Below are 16572 nucleotides of genomic sequence, written 5' to 3'. Positions count from 1 at the left end.
GGGAACTTGCAGATTGATGGTTAGTAAGTTTTTGGTAGTTGCCATGGAGATTTTGGGGAGAAATCTAGGTTTGTATCTAGTTTTTCCTTGATTTCTGACCAAAGCGCTAACTTCTGCAAGGGACTGCGGCCACAATTTTCCATGTAGAAAGAGAAGAGTGGTGTCTCTGAATAGCTGAAGGTGTGCACTTTTCGGAAATATATAGATTGTGGGGGTTATCTCACAGGTAGGGGGGGTTATCAATGAAAAACTGCAGGTAGTGCACATAGAGCGCAGCCCCCAAAATTTCAACTGAAATTGCCCTTATGCATTGCCCCTGTTTTGGGGCATTTGGTGGCCACGTCTTTATGTGCACCCATACATATGGGGTATCGTTTTATTCAGGGGAACTTGCAGATCGATGTTTAGTAAGTTTTTGGTAGTTGCCATGGAGATTTTGGGGAGAAATCTAGGTTTTTTATCTGGTTTTTCCTTGATTTCTGACCAAAGCGCTTACTTCTGCAAGGGACTGCGGCCACAATTTTCCATGTAGAAAGAGAAGAATGGTGTCTCTGAATAGAGGGGGTTATTTCACAGGTAGGGGGGGTTAACACTGAAAAACTGCAGGAAGTGCACATAGAGCGCAGCCCCCACATTTTTAGCTGTAATTGCCCTTGTGCATTGCCCCTGCTTTGGAGTGTTTGGTGCCCATGTCTTTATGTGCACCCATACATATGGGGCATCATTTTATTCAGGAGGAGTTTGTCTTTCAAATATGCCTTTGTTAGAAAATTTTTATGAGATTTTTTTTTGTCAAATCCACATTTGATCATGCGTCCAAGTTTACGTTTTAGAATAAGAAAAAAATGTCATAAAAAGTTCCAAATTTCACAATGCACTGACAAAAGGTATTTGGCTTTTGAGTGAAAACTACATTGCACCTAGAAACCTGAAGGTCTGTAGTTTCTAAAGATACCAAACATGAGGGGATATTTTAGATTTACATATAAGTTATGCTGCATTAACTGTTACAAGCGCTTTTCTGCTTTGTTCTGGTGTGATATTGTACTAAGTATTGCTTTAGTTTGGGGGTTACTTCTGGACAGGAACTGTGGGGTACCACCACATATTTGGTATCGTTGGAATTGGGAGTATCAGGGCTTTTACAAACAATAAAAAAAAGTGAGTAAAATTAACTTTTCTATGGAAAAAAACCTCAAAATATACAGAAATTTTTCATAATTTTATTTTTTTTTACATATTTCACCCAAAATACACATCATATCTCCAGAAAAGTTATAAAATTTGGTATGTATGTCGAAGCCCAATTAGTGACGAAAAAAACGATATATAATTTCCCTAGTTTCGTGGAGGTTTTCCTACCAAAAAACATTGTTAAAGTGAATGAGTACAAAATGCTTAAAAAACGTCTGGCACTGGGGGGAACCGAAATGACGAATTCGGCTGGCACTTAAAGGGTTAAAAGGAATCATTGGTATTATGAGTATAGACATATTGAAGGTCAGTTGGTAAATATAGAACCAAATATTTGCTTTTATTTTGTTTCCATTTTAAATTAAAAGTTTATTTTCAGTTGTTTTTCCATAAGTGGAGGTAGAAATATTGCTAAACACCCATGTTTATTTTATAGTTTCACCATTTCATATAAATCTTTAGCTCATGCATTAGATTGCGCAGAGAAATATGGGGGTTGATAATAACAAACAATAAGTCATCAAATGCTGGGATTTTATATTCCCAGTGGTGAATTGTTAGCCATGAGATGTTAGCGTTGTTCGTTGTTCTTCTACTAAAAAAAAACTCCATACACAAAACATGCAATAAGGGGATAGTGGGCATCCTGTTCTGTTACTGATGTTAAGGAATCAGATAATAAACCATTTAGCTTTATTTTAACTGTAAGACATGTGACAGTGTAAATACCATTATCCAGGGTCCGAGGCCTATATTGTTTAATGCCAGTTGTAAAAACACCCTATTTAGTCTTTCAAACGCAGGCTTATTTCATATCCATATATAGGCCTTTGCGAACATTGAGCCCACTTAATCATAGGAGGAGGGCAAATTTTATATTTAGAGAGGCTAAGGCTAATGTCACACACATCTGTGTTTTTTTTGCCTGCATTTTTCTAACACTGGAGAAATAGCTGATTTGCTGCCCCCCATTGTTTTGATTCTTTGGAAACAAGTAAAAAAACAAGAAATTTCGAGATGTTCACATTGCCAGGGGACAGGAAAGCCATAGTAAATCCAGCAGGAGTGTGCAGCAGGGGTGTGGAGAAATCTAGATGATGAGAAGGGAGGGAAGTTATTGGGTAAACTGTATAGCAATGTATTCGTTATTTAAAAGGGAAATGCTTGGCACACAGACGCAGCACTCCTGACGTATTTGCAAAAGCTTGGAAGTGCAATGACATTGTTGTGTGTTCCTTAATGGGCTCAAAATTATGCATTCCACTGTGTATCTATAGAAATAATAAAAGTCTCAATGAAATCATTTTTGTAAACATTTTAAAATCTATTTTTAGTAATGAGATTAGCCTGTAACTGCTGCCGTTAGTAGGGTCCGTTCTAGGTTTTTGTATAACTGTCTATGTACCAACAAAAGTTATTTATCTAAAGGGTGTTTAAAATCAGTGTGGCTAATGAAGCTTGTAAATAATGGAACAATTTGTTTTGGCAACATTTTTTAACATTTTGCCTTTGGTTAAAGGTCAGTATATGATATTTTTCAGAATCTGAGATGAATTCATCGTGTGGATGAAGCTAGCCCAACATGCCACCATTGATTTATTTTAGACTTTATACCTTATCATAGGTGTTTTATAATCACATAGTAGGCAGTTCCAATAGTCCTGCAATCCCATGTGTATATAGTGTGTTTGTTCAATCAGATAGTCTGGCTTCCTAATGGTGTTTTTAATTGGCAGCATATATTTATTTAATTCCTCACAGAGAACTACAGCCCCAGAGCCACCCCTAGCATGGCTCTATCTATGCAATGTCTGATGCATTAAACTGACTTTGCCTAAGAACAGAAACATGTCCTCTTCACACTGGTTATGGAGGTATAATGATAAACGCCTCACAGTGGGCTGCTATATGAATTATGCCTGCGCAGAATATACTGGATTAACAGTCAGGTCTTCAACAGATTGCTTGTATGTTTCAGCAGCTCTATTATGAAGCATAATAATATGCTTTAAAAAATATATATGCCACAGTGTATATACAAAATAGTCCATAGGGTGCACACCATTTGCAGCAACAAAACCTGTGCTAGTACAAAAAAATGCACTGGAACAAGGACAGCACTCCTAGGATTTAAAGAATTGTGAGCAAAATGTAAATGCAAAAATAGAAAGGTTTATTACACAACATTTCGGTCTCACACAGAAACCTTCATCTGGAGTGAAAAACAAACACTGCACTCCCTCCCCCCACATTTATTTAAACATGGTGCCAAAACAAGTCGCTAGGCAACCAGAGGCTAACTCCTAGATGTAAACAAATACAGTGAATATAACATATGAAATCACCTGAGTAAGTCCAGGTTAAAATCAGGTAATGCCGAGACAGAGCAGTCCAGGGCAAAAACAACCAGTGCATCGGCAAAGTAAAAACAAAAGAATGGGAAAAAAAGAAAAGGAAAAACAGCAGACTGAAAGAGGCAGAAGGGGACTGTTTACTCACCATCTTTGTATAGATTGTGTCCCCCTCAAGTGGAACAATTTAACCGCTCATGGCACCAAACAACCCCTGTGGTTAGTCCTGTGTTGGTGGATGTGCATGTGCACCCAGCATCTGTAAAGAGCCCAAGCTGCGTGCTGTTGCTAGGCACCGCGTGCATAGCAACCAGTCGTGTTGCTGGTGGGCGACACCGCCAACCAATGCCCACTCATAGGGAAAAAAGAGGCAAGCCTATCCTTTGTTAGGCCCAGTGCACTCCGTGTAGGTGACCAAAAACTGGCATGTAAAGAAGGGCCAAGCCCCTTATTATACTCAGGGCAACAATTACTGCACAGTTATGGGAGTTAGCTTGGGGCCCAAACTTGGACCACCTTCAGTGTTCCCAGGACACTCAAACAGAGACTTTGTGTGGTTATACACATCTGGATGCACTCAATAGACCATGTTACCAGGCTGCACTCAATAGGCCAATCGTTCGCCAACGGGTCCAAGGGCACTTACTTTTGCTGAAACCCACTTGCAGGAGAACCAAAATAGGGGTATTACAAACCACTGAGGGATAGGACACAGTAACCGGAATCCCCAAGGGAAAAGGAAATAAAGAAGACAAAAAAATGCCAAGATAAAACAATAATATAGACAACTGTAAGTAACAGTTCAAACAAAACAATTCAATGGTAATGTTTCATTAAGTCCACGAGGTGCGACAGTATCAAGTTTGTGAATCCAGCGAGTTTCTCTCTGTAATAGTGCCAATTCCCTATTGCCTCCTCTAGGCAGGGGTGGTTGAAAATCGATAACCATACATTTAAAAGTTGGCAGGGAATGGCCCATGGATAGAAAGTGTCTGGCAACAGGTTGCCCTGCCATGCCTTCCTTCAGAGCCTTACTGATCGCTGATCGGTGATTCCCAATACGGTCTCTTAGCGTGTTAATTGTCTTGCCCACATAATAGAGGTCACAGGGGCACACAATGATATAAACTACATAAGAAGTAGTACATGTAAGTCTGTGCGTAATCTTAAAACGTTTCCCTGTGTGTGGATGGGGAAAGTCAGGTCCAGATAACAAACATCTGCATGTGACACAGCCAGGACAGCGATAGCAACCCAATTTTGTGTGTGAAGTCAGCCAGTTTTGGGCTTTCTCACCGCGTGTAACAAAGTCAGTTTTGACTAAAATGTCTCTTAAATTTCTGTCACGCTGATAACCTATCATGGGTTTGGGAGCCTGGTGTAGAGATAATGTGTATGCCACAGTGTATTTGATAATGTGGCACAGTGTTTGGGAAAACTCTAAAAGGAAGATAAAAAATTCCCAGAATGCTTTATGAGACCTAGCAGATGAGGAGAATTACAGATCTTGGGTGTAATCAGACTAAATGAACAATTGCAGGTGCTGGGAGTGATGAGGGGGTGGGGGGAGGGAAGCTCTCTGACAAGGAAGCAGGAAACAGGAAGTGAGGGATGTATGAGGCAGTTGCTGAGGCAGGAAAATTTGAAAAGTCCTATGACAAGTCAGGCCTGTTAAAACTGAGCTTATTTTGGAAAAAAAGCTTAAAGATTGCTAAAGATTTACCAGAAAGCAAGACTGTAGTCTGTCAAGGAACAAGCCTGTAATGGTTACAGAGCATTTACTTGTGAGTTGCTATTATTAATGTTATGTACTGTTAAAATGATATAAAAATTTGTTATGAATGCAGCAGATCGATTCCTGTTACCCTGGATATTGCTGTCTTCTACTCTGCAAAAGTTAATACCAAGGCTGCCATTTAAGTGAATTCCAAGGAGTGTATTAAATACAAGCAGGGTCTTAAGGAGAGAGTGTTTTTTTTTTTTATCATTAATTTTTTTTTTATTGTTTCATAGCAATCAGTTAAACATTTTACGTTACATACATAAGGTTGCATTTTTTTTTTCCAATCGTTAACATTCAGGAAATAATATCATGATGTTACATATTTTTACTGTACTCTACTTTGTAGTCTTTTTTTTTTTTTCTTTCCTATCACAAAATATTATATCAGGACCAGCAAGTGACAATAACGAATATGTATTGAACGATATCGGAGAAAAACGGGAAAAAACAGGGGGGTAGTTTATAACAGAGGAGTATAATGTTAAGCATAGTTCAATATAAAAACATTTCACTACTAATTATTAGGCAGATAATATCGAAGTAGAAAGGGTTCCTCCAAACCTATAATCAATCCATGGTTGCCAAATTTTAATAAACAGTGGGTATTTATCTAATGCAATACTAGTTAGCTTTTCATTTGTAAATATCCAATCAATCTTGGGTTTAAGTAAGTTATAGTTAATACATGGGGACTTCCAGGATCTCGCTAGAACTTGCCTTGCGGCTAAAAATATTTGGTTGATTAATCTCTGTTGTGTGCTGGTCACCCCTTGAACTGGTGCTCCCATTAGTGCCTCATATGGGTCTTTTTGCAAATTAACATTTAGAACAGCAAATATCATGTTGTATACCCGTATCCAGTATCTAATTGCTTGTGGGCATGTCCACCATATATGGGCCATGGTCCCTGGTGTAAAGCACCCCCTAAAACAATTCTCACTATTATTAGGATAAATATGTGCTAATTTCTTAGGAGTAAGATACCATCGGAAAAGAACTTTGTAGCCTGCTTCCAATAAAATTGTGTTATTTGAGCTTTTCCGTATATTTTCCCATAGTTTCTTCCAGTCGGATTCCCCGAGAGTTTTATTTAGTTCTTTGTTCCATGACTTAATATATTGAAGGTTTAGTAATTCTTTAGGGGAGTTAATGTGCTGATATAAGATTGTGATAGCTTTCAAGGGGGTGATACCGTCTGTGCACCATTTCTCAAAATAAGTTTGTTTTGTGGATTGAGATGTTTTTTGTTTCCAACATTGTGATACAAAGTGAAGTATTTGGGATGCCCAGAAGTATTCCGAATTTGGGAGCTTATAGTTCTCTTTCAAGTAGTCAGTTGTGAAGGGGCCTCTCACAGTAAGCAAGTTTCCAACTTTCCTAAGGTTTTGATCCCTCCACCATTGAAATGAGCAGGATTGCTGTCCCGGTATAAATTGCGGGTGTTTAAATAATGGCGATACTGGAGTATGATGCGAGTGCAGTTTATATAGGGCAGTATAGGTGTCCCAAATTGCCAGTGAGTGCCTAAGCGTAGGGCTATTGATAATTGGTCTTTGTTTCAATTGCGTCCAAAGCAAGGATTCTGCGGTATAAGGAGCTACCATACTGTTTTCTAAGTGGACCCATAGGGGAGAAATGTTATTGGTGTGTAAAAAGGGAATATGTGTCAATTGGGCAGCTATATAATACTTCCAAAGGTTTGGAAGTCCAAGACCTCCTTCCATTGTTGACCTCTGTAGTATGCTAATCCTTATTCTGGGGGGTTTCTTGGCCCAGATAAAGGCAGATAGGTTGGCTTCTATTTTTTTAAGATCTATACGCTTAAGTGGGATGGGGAGCACTCTAAATAGATAAAGAAGCTTAGGGAGTAAGACCATCTTTATTGCCGTTATTCTCCCTATCCATGATATGTGATATTTGCCCCAGTCTTCCAGAACTTTACTTATTTTACCGTATAATTTGGGGTAATTAGCCTGATACAATTGTTCAAATGATTTAGTCAACTGGATTCCTAAAATCGTTATATAGTTTTTATTCCACTGAAATTCAAAATTAAGGGATAACAATTTTGTTAATTTGTGTGGTAAATTTATGTTCAATCTTTCTGTTTTTGCATGAAGGAGAATGTGTTCTTAAAGATCCCAATACCTGTATAAGGCAGCAGTCATGGAGGAATTTATAGAACAGCTGATTTAGGCCAACATTATACAACAGCAAACATGCAAAGGAAGCTACACGGAGATCTTAACTGAAAAGACACGAGCAAGCCATGGCTCTGCAAAAGCAAAACCAGCTAGAAGCCAGTAGACTACTAATGGATCAAATCAATGCACAGACAGAGGTCAGTAAAGCTGCCTTGGATCATTATCAGGTTAATTACTATTATTATTATTAACATTTATTTATAAAGCGCCAACATATTCTGCAGCGCTGTACAATAAGTGGGTTTCATACATTGGACATACAGAGTAACATATAAAGCAATCAATATCAGATACAAGAGGTGAAGAGAGCCCTGCCCAAAAGTGCTTACAATCTTGCCATTTACTGCAAAAAAAAAAAAAAACATCCAGGCTATGGCTGAGTGGTTCTGCCCTGGTCTAGACATCAATAACTGCTCACAATACAGTACAGAAGTCTCTACAAAGATGATCTCTGCATATGACATTAAGGCATACTTTATGGTGTTTGAACAAGTTTTGGAGAGAGAAAAGTTACTAATAGTGCAGTGGACAAAGGTGATTGCACCATATCTAACTGGTAAAAAGGCTATGATTTTTTGTTAACAGGGTGCCAAGGACTATGGTAAAATGAAAGCTGAGATCCTTTCACATTTGGAAGTTATGTCTAACGTGCATTATTGGTCTTCTTTTACTAGCCTCCCAGTGAGATCCCAGATGTTTGATCTTGCTCACCTGGTGAAGAAATTACTACAACTAGAGAAATCAACACTTGCACGGATCACTGATAGAGCGGCATTGGACTAATACATCAGGTCTCTTCTTGCTACAATCCAGCACTTGGTAGGACAAGGGGACCCCAAAAATATGGAATGGTTGGTAAACTAAGTGGGAAGGCACAAAGTAATAGAGGATTTACTCCAATAAGCAACTTCAGTCAGAGAAATTGTAAGATGTCTAGCGATCCTGGTAATACTGCTATTTTTAATAAAGGGGGTAAGCGAGCCAATATATATATATATATATATATATATATATATAATATATTCCTTAATATCACCATATATAAGCAATATCCCACACAGCTATGGCTACAATTAAAACCCTCTGTGGTACTATCTGTCATAAGGTTTGAGTGGTAAAATCACTTTATGCATAAGGTAATACTGTGAAGGGATTTCCCCTTATTTTGGAAAACCCAGTATAAAAAGAAATAAGTTCATATTAAGGCATAACTAAGGCTGTACCTATTGATTACAGTCCTGAGCCAGCAGAAAGAGTTTTGTGCCAGACTCTGTGTGAAGGGTAGCTGTACTTCCAGAGACTTATGAGTTTGAGGCTGTTTACCCATATGTTCATATTAGAGGTTTTGTGTAATAATTTTGGGACTGCCCAATTAAGGTACCTGATGCTAATAAATGCCTGGGGAAATAAAACAAACAGAAAACCTCATTTTCCTGGAGGTATAGCCACACTTGGCTAAAAAATCCAAGATTTGCTGTACCAAGTTGATATTCACAGGGAAATAGTAGAATAGCTATTAGTACCCCAACCATGTAGCAGAATGGTATAAGATATGGCCCACATGTGTTTGCAGGACACCTGGGCTGTGCTAAACCGAAAGAACCTAATTTCCGTAGGTTTTTTAGAGTTCAAGAGGTCTTTCCCAGAGTGTTAGTTAACTGGGCCTATGCCACATCTTAGATCCCCTTGGTACCTCTTCCCATCACAGAGTTTCTGTTAGAAAGAATAACTGTAAAATTAATTGGACCATTGCTGAAATTCTCTAGGGGATACCAATATATACTATTGGTTTTGAAATATGCCATAAGCGACTCAGAGGTGATCCCTTTATGAAGAACTGGTACATATGTTATTTTGTATTGGTATCCCCAAAGAAATCCTTACTGATTAAGGTACTCCAGGAAAAATTTGCCCCAGTGCAGAAACAAACTGCAACCAGATAGGACTAAAGTTTAATTAGTCTACTTTAATGAAAATGGCAATAGCCTTATTTCTATGGGTGCCTTTTCTTTGCACCTGTACATTAGCCAGACATGTTAAATAGGCAAAAGTATCTGGATACCTTGGTACCAACTTGTCCCTCCTTTTGCTGCTATAACAGCCTCTAATCTTTGGGGAAGGCTTTCACTTGATGTTGGTGGTGGAATTTGCTTTTATTAAAGCCTCATGGTGTTGACACTGATATTAGGCATTCAGGCCTAGCTCATGTCATCTTCCAGGTGTTTAACATATTGATGTCATTGCTCTATGCAGGCTATTCGAGTGATTTTCGTCCCATCTCTGAACAAGAGTAGTTACCAATGGCAACCAATCAACATTTAGCTTTGCAGTCTGCTACAAATTAGTCTACTTCAAATAAGGAGACAAGTCCCAAGAAAGGGACACTAACATGTTCCTAATGAAAAGTCATAGGAACATGTTAGTATTACTAATGAGTTGCAGCAAAAAAATCTAACCAGCAAAAAGTCCCCCAAAGGAGCCCCCAGCCAAGTGGTCCCAAGTGACACTCCGACACAGTAAAAGGATTCTTTGCAATTGTGTCCATCCCGCTGGGTTGGGGCAGATTGATCCTTCAATAGGCTGGAGTACTGTTTCCATTTATAGTTAGCCTATGGAAGGATAATGCCACCCCCAACCTAGCGTGATACAGAGAAACAGCTTGGCTCATTCTGCTTTCTACCACCTTAAAGACAAGCGGGTATCGCTGGACTAGGGGTAGCTGTGTGGAGTTTTACCTTAAATGATGTTCATGGCACAACCATTTAGTAATACTGAATACTGAATTCCTACATTTTTAATTTTCTTCTTGGTTCCTTATTCTTCCTGACTTCTTTCTTGACTTCCTTACAGTTTTTCTTTTGGTGGCCTGTCCTGCCTTGTCTTCCTCTGCTTCAGTGCTTCAGTTCTAATGCTTCTGCTTTAAGCCATCTGCTGTACTTTCAGATGATTTTCTGTAATAGGAAAAGTATAGGATTATTTTATAAAGGTACAACATGAAGAAAAGGAGAAAACTATACTTACTGCTTGAATAATTGTCATAATATTAATATATCAGTGCTATCAAACCTAATATGCAACCCACAGTATACACCATTAGCTTACTGATGTCTTCCATTTCATCAGCAAAAATGCCCTTTTCATCTCTGTAACTTTATAGATTACATGGCAGAAAAAATATAATTAAAGTACATGGTTGAGGTTCAACAGACACTTTACCTTACAGTATAGAAACCATCATCCATTGGTAGGTTAAAGAGATGAAACAGTAATAAAAGAAAACAATAAAAGTAAAATAAAGAGTAGGAATCCGCTTTAAAAAACCTATATGCCAATGTGTATGTAATATACATAGTAGACACAGGAGCAACATTTTTGTTTTGCAATATAATAATATCCTTATCTGTTCGACTCTTAGCAATTGCATTTTGTTCTGCAATATAAAGGGATAAGATTAATATATTCCTTATATACCTTCAGCATAAATATGTATAGAAGATATGGGTAAAATTAGTTTATATCTTATCTTTCTTAATTTTGTTTTAAACTTTTTATCTTTTGGGTCTCTACCTTGTAATTTTCTTAATTGTTCTTCACTTTTTCCTTCTTTTGCATCCATTCCTCATCCTCAGATCCATAATTTTCTACATTGTTTCTTTCTTCTTTGCTTTCTTTTTCTGACTCTTGATTTTTTGACTTCCTTCACCTTTTTTTTTCTTTAGGGACCTGTCCTGTCTTGCCTTCCTCTGCTTTCTTAAATCCACCTTCCATGCCTTTAGATTTTCTGTAACAGAAAAAGAACAGGATACATTTTTTTTAATCGATGTACAACATAAAGAAGAAAAGGGAAAAGTGATACCTCTTCAGAAATCGTTTTATTACAAAATAATATATCAGCGCTCCAGCTGCTAACAGACCTATTACCATCTGATTATTAGTGCCTTTCATTTCAGCAGTCAAAATACTGTATATACTCGAGTATAAGCCTAGTTTTTTAGCACCCAAAATGTGCTGAAAAAGTCACCCTCGGCTTATACTCGAGTCGGGTTCCATGTGTCCCCCCAGACTAGCACCCTCTGTCCTTTGTGTGCAAATTAGGCCACCCGCAACCAGACCCTCCAGTGCACTGGCCCGCTCCCAGTTGAAATCTTTTCATCCTCAACTTCCTCATCCTCATCTGTACAACATTGACTTCTTCTGTAATTTTTCCCTCTGTACCCCATCATCAGATTAACCATTTTCTTTTTTCTTATTTCACTTTCTTCTTCCCTTTTTCCTCTTTAAGGGGCTCTACCTCATCCTCCAATTCATTATTTTCTTTTTTTACTTTCTTTTTCACTTTTTGGCCCCTACCTCAACCTCTGATTTATCATTTTGTTTTTTCGTTTTCAGTTTCTTCTTCACCGTTTTTCACTTTTGGGTCCCTACCTTATCCTCTAATTCTTCATTCTTTTTCACTTCTTCTTCACTTATTCCCTCTTTTGGGTTTCTTCCTCATTATCAGATTCATCATTTTCTTCATTCTATTTCACTTTCTTTTTACCTTTGGTGACCTGTTCTGCCTCAACTTCCTCTGCTTCCTTTAATCCATCTTTTGTACTTTCAGTTTCTTTCAGGAAAAGAATAGGAGAAATGGTTTGTTTTATCAGGGTACAACATAAAAAAAAAGGGGAAAGTGATACTTCTTGAAATATCGCTTTATTACAAAATAATATATTAGCCCTACAGCTGCTAACAAACCAATTATACATCCCCCAGTGAGGATTATCTGCTTATTGGCGCCTTCCATTTCAGCAGCAAAAATGCCTCTTTCAATCTCTGAAACTATAGAAGGTTACAGAATAAAATATAATTATAATACATGGTTGAGGTTCAGCAGAAACAAAAAACATTATGCAATATACATGGGCCATGAGTGCGATAATACTGACAAGGGAAGCAGAAATATAACTATTTGTGCGCTCTTCGTCTGTTTCAATCTTAGCAAATGCATTTTCTACTGCAATGAAAAGAAAAAGGATGAATTAAATCTTTATATAACTTAACCATAAATAAGTATAGAAGATATGGGCAAAAATGAGTTTATATCTCACCAGTAGTAATCTCATCTATGTAAGTATCATCTTCGTCGTCATTATTTAAAGTTGATTCTGCAAGAGAGGGAACAATTAATTATTCCTTAATCATGAATCCCACAGCTGCTTCAGGTTCAGTTTGGTTTTAAAAAAAAATCTCACTGTATATTAGGAATTAGCACTCAGTTACATACATTCAGTTAGTATAAAGTATGAATACAGATAATGGGATTGGTAGTTCACATTACACAGAAACATTAATATTGCGTATTCACTTGCAAATTAGATCTAAATTGATAAATATTCTGTAAAACAACATTTTTACCTGTAGTTGGATATGCACTTGAATAGAATAAGAATATTATCTAAAAAATAATAGAAATCTGTATGTTTCCATGTTAAAAACCAATTGGAAATGACTCAAGATTTCAGGTGACTCCTGACTCCTCTTCAGCTCATTTCCATATAGTGTGGTGATGGGTTTTTCCTCATCATCAGATTCATCATTTTCTTCATTCTATTTCACTTTCTTTTTACCTTTGGTGACCTGTTCTGCCTCACCTTCCTCTGCTTCCTTTAATCCATCTTTTGTACTTTCAGTTTCTCTGTAACAGGAAAAGAATAGGATAAATGTTAAAAAAGAAAAGGGGAAAGTGATACTTCTTGAAATATCGCTTTATTACGATATAATATATTAGTGCTCCAGCTGCTAGCAAGCCAATTATGCATCCCCCAGTGAGGATTATCTGCTTATTGGCGCCTTCTATTTTAGCAGCAAAAATGCCTTTATCAATCTCTGAAACTATAGAAGATTACAGAATAAAATATAATTATAATACATGGTTGAGGTTCAGCAGAACAAAAATCATTATGCAATATACATGGGCCATGAGTGCAATAATACTGACAAGAGAAGCAGGAATTGTACTATTTGTGCGCTCTTCATCTGTTTCAATCTGTGCAAATGCATTTTCTACTGCAATGAAAAGAAAAAATCTGAATTAAATCTTTATATAACTTCACCATAAATAAGTATAGAAGATATGGGCAAAAATGAGTTTATATCTCACCAGTAGTAATCTCATCTATGTAAGCATTATCGTCTTCATCATTATTTAGAGTTGCTTCTCAATACAGATAATGGGATTGGTAGTTCACATTACACAGAAACATTAATATTGCGTATTCACTTGCAAATTAGTTCTAAATTGATAAATATTTTGTAAAACAACATTTTTACCTGTAGTCGGATATGCACTTGAATGTTATATTAAGAATATTATAAAACAAATATGAAAAATAATAGATATCTGTGTTTCCATAGCAAAAACCAATTGGAAATGACTCAAGATTTCAGGTGACTCCTGACTCCTCTTCAGCTCATTTCCATATAGTGTGGTGATGGGTTTTTCCTCATCATCAGATTCATCATTTTCTTCATTCTATTTCACTTTCTTTTTACCTTTGGTGACCTGTTCTGCCTCACCTTCCTCTGCTTCCTTTAATCCATCTTTTGTACTTTCAGTTTCTCTGTAACAAGAAATAGGAAAAGAATAGGATAAATGGTTTGTTTTATCGGGGTACAACATAAAAAAGAAAAGGGGAAATTGATACTTCTTGAAATATCGCTTTATTACGATATAATAGATTAGTGCTTCAACTGCTAACAAACCAATTATGCATCCCGCGGTGAGGATTATCTGCTTATTGGCGCCTTCCATTTCAGCAGCAAAAATGCCTTTATCAATCTCTGAAACTATAGAAGATTACAGAATACAATATAGCTATAATACATGGTTGAGGTTCAGCAGAAACAAAAAACATTATGTAATATACATGGGCCATGAGTGCAATAATACTGACAAGAGAAGCAGGAATTGTACTATTTGTGCGCTCTTCATCTGTTTCAATCTGTGCAAATGCATTTTCTACTGCAATGAAAAGAAAAAAGATGAATTAAATCCTTCTATAACTTCACCATAAATAAGTATAGATGAAATGGGCAAAAATGAGTTTATATCTCACCAGTAGTAACTTCATCTATATAAGCATCATCATCATCATTATTTAGAGTTGCTTCTGCAAGAGAGGGAACAACTCATTATTCCTTAATCATGAATCCCACAGCTGCTTCCAGTTTTTACTAATAAATATTTTAATTAAGTCAATTTATTCTAAGCCCAATACGTATGGATTTTTGTTCAATATTTGTTAATAAATTCAGTTTAAAAATTAAAAAAAAAAATCTCACTGTATAGTAGGAATTAGCACTCCGTTATATACATTCAGTTAATATAAAGTATGAATACAGATGATGGGATTGGTAGTTCACATTAAACAGAAATATTAATATTGCTTATTCACTTGCAAATTAGTTCTAAGATTTGATAAATATTCTGAAAAACCACATTGTTACCTGTAGTCTGATATGCAGTAAAATGTATTAAGAATATTATCAAAAAAATAATAGAAATTTGTTGTGAATGTTTCCATGGTAAAAACCTAGTTTTACGTTCTTTTTCACTGTTTTCCTCTTTTTGGTCCCTACCTCATCCTCTGATTTATCATTTTGTTTTTTCATTTTCACTTTCTTCTTCACTGTTTTTCTCTTTTGGGTCCCTGCCTTATCCTCTAATTCTTCATTCTTTTTCACTTTCTTCTTCTTCACTTTTTCCCTCTTTTGGGTTTTTCCTCATCAGATTCATCATTTTCTTCATTCTATTTCACTTTCTTTTTACCTTTGGTGACCTGTTCTGCCTCACCTTCCTCTGTTTCCTTTAATCCATCTTTTGTATTTTCAGTTTCTCTGTAACAGGAAATAGGAAAAGAATAGGATAAATGTTAAAAAAGAAAAGGGGAAAGTGATACTTCTTGAAATATCGCTTTATTACGATATAATAGATTAGTGCTCCAGCTGCTAGCAAGCCAATTATGCATCCCCCAGTGAGGATTATCTGCTTATTGGCGCCTTCCATTTCAGCAGCAAAAATGCCTTTATCAATCTCTGAAACTATAGAAGATTACAGAATACAATATAGCTATAATACATGGTTGAGGTTCAGCAGAAACAAAAAACATTATGTAATATACATGGGCCATGAGTGCAATAATACTGACAAGAGAAGCAGGAATTGTACTATTTGTGCGCTCTTCATCTGTTTCAATCTGTGCAAATGCATTTTCTACTGCAATGAAAAGAAAAAAGATGAATTAAATCCTTCTATAACTTCACCATAAATAAGTATAGATGAAATGGGCAAAAATGAGTTTATATCTCACCAGTAGTAACTTCATCTATATAAGCATCATCATCATCATTATTTAGAGTTGCTTCTGCAAGAGAGGGAACAACTCATTATTCCTTAATCATGAATCCCACAGCTGCTTCCAGTTTTTACTAATAAATATTTTAATTAAGTCAATTTATTCTAAGCCCAATACGTATGGATTTTTGTTCAATATTTGTTAATAAATTCAGTTTAAAAATTAAAAAAAAAAATCTCACTGTATAGTAGGAATTAGCACTCCGTTATATACATTCAGTTAATATAAAGTATGAATACAGATGATGGGATTGGTAGTTCACATTAAACAGAAATATTAATATTGCTTATTCACTTGCAAATTAGTTCTAAGATTTGATAAATATTCTGAAAAACCACATTGTTACCTGTAGTCTGATATGCAGTAAAATGTATTAAGAATATTATCAAAAAAATAATAGAAATTTGTTGTGAATGTTTCCATGGTAAAAACCTAGTTTTACGTTCTTTTTCACTGTTTTCCTCTTTTTGGTCCCTACCTCATCCTCTGATTTATCATTTTGTTTTTTCATTTTCACTTTCTTCTTCACTGTTTTTCTCTTTTGGGTCCCTGCCTTATCCTCTAATTCTTCATTCTTTTTCACTTTCTTCTTCTTCACTTTTTCCCTCTTTTGGGTTTTTCCTCATCAGATTCATCATTTTCTT

At 36.4% G+C, this 16572-nt stretch overlaps 2 long non-coding RNA genes across 3 annotated transcripts in view; one reads left to right on the top strand and one right to left on the bottom strand.

The window, feature by feature from the left end:
- Positions 1–10743, top strand: part of LOC105947847 — a 25470-nt gene extending 14727 nt beyond the window's left edge. Inside the window, exons 7-8 of one of the 2 annotated variants that reach the window (XR_004220597.1) lie at positions 7449–7669; positions 8207–10743. This is a non-coding gene — a long non-coding RNA (cyclin-dependent kinase 7). The remainder of the gene's footprint in view (positions 1–7448; positions 7670–8206) is intronic. The other variant, XR_004220598.1, reaches the window with a different exon arrangement.
- On the bottom strand, positions 8706–16572 carry LOC100486571. Its single transcript, XR_004220599.1, has 3 exons — positions 11958–16572; positions 11100–11313; positions 8706–10483 (listed from the first exon to the last, which is right to left on the bottom strand). It is a non-coding gene; the product is annotated as an uncharacterized LOC100486571 (long non-coding RNA).

This window comes from Xenopus tropicalis, chromosome 1, assembly GCF_000004195.4.
Source record: "Xenopus tropicalis strain Nigerian chromosome 1, UCB_Xtro_10.0, whole genome shotgun sequence".
In the NCBI taxonomy this organism is placed as follows: domain Eukaryota; kingdom Metazoa; phylum Chordata; class Amphibia; order Anura; family Pipidae; genus Xenopus; species Xenopus tropicalis.
Note: the sequence above shows the minus strand (reverse complement) of the source record. Positions and strands in the feature narration are given on the sequence as shown.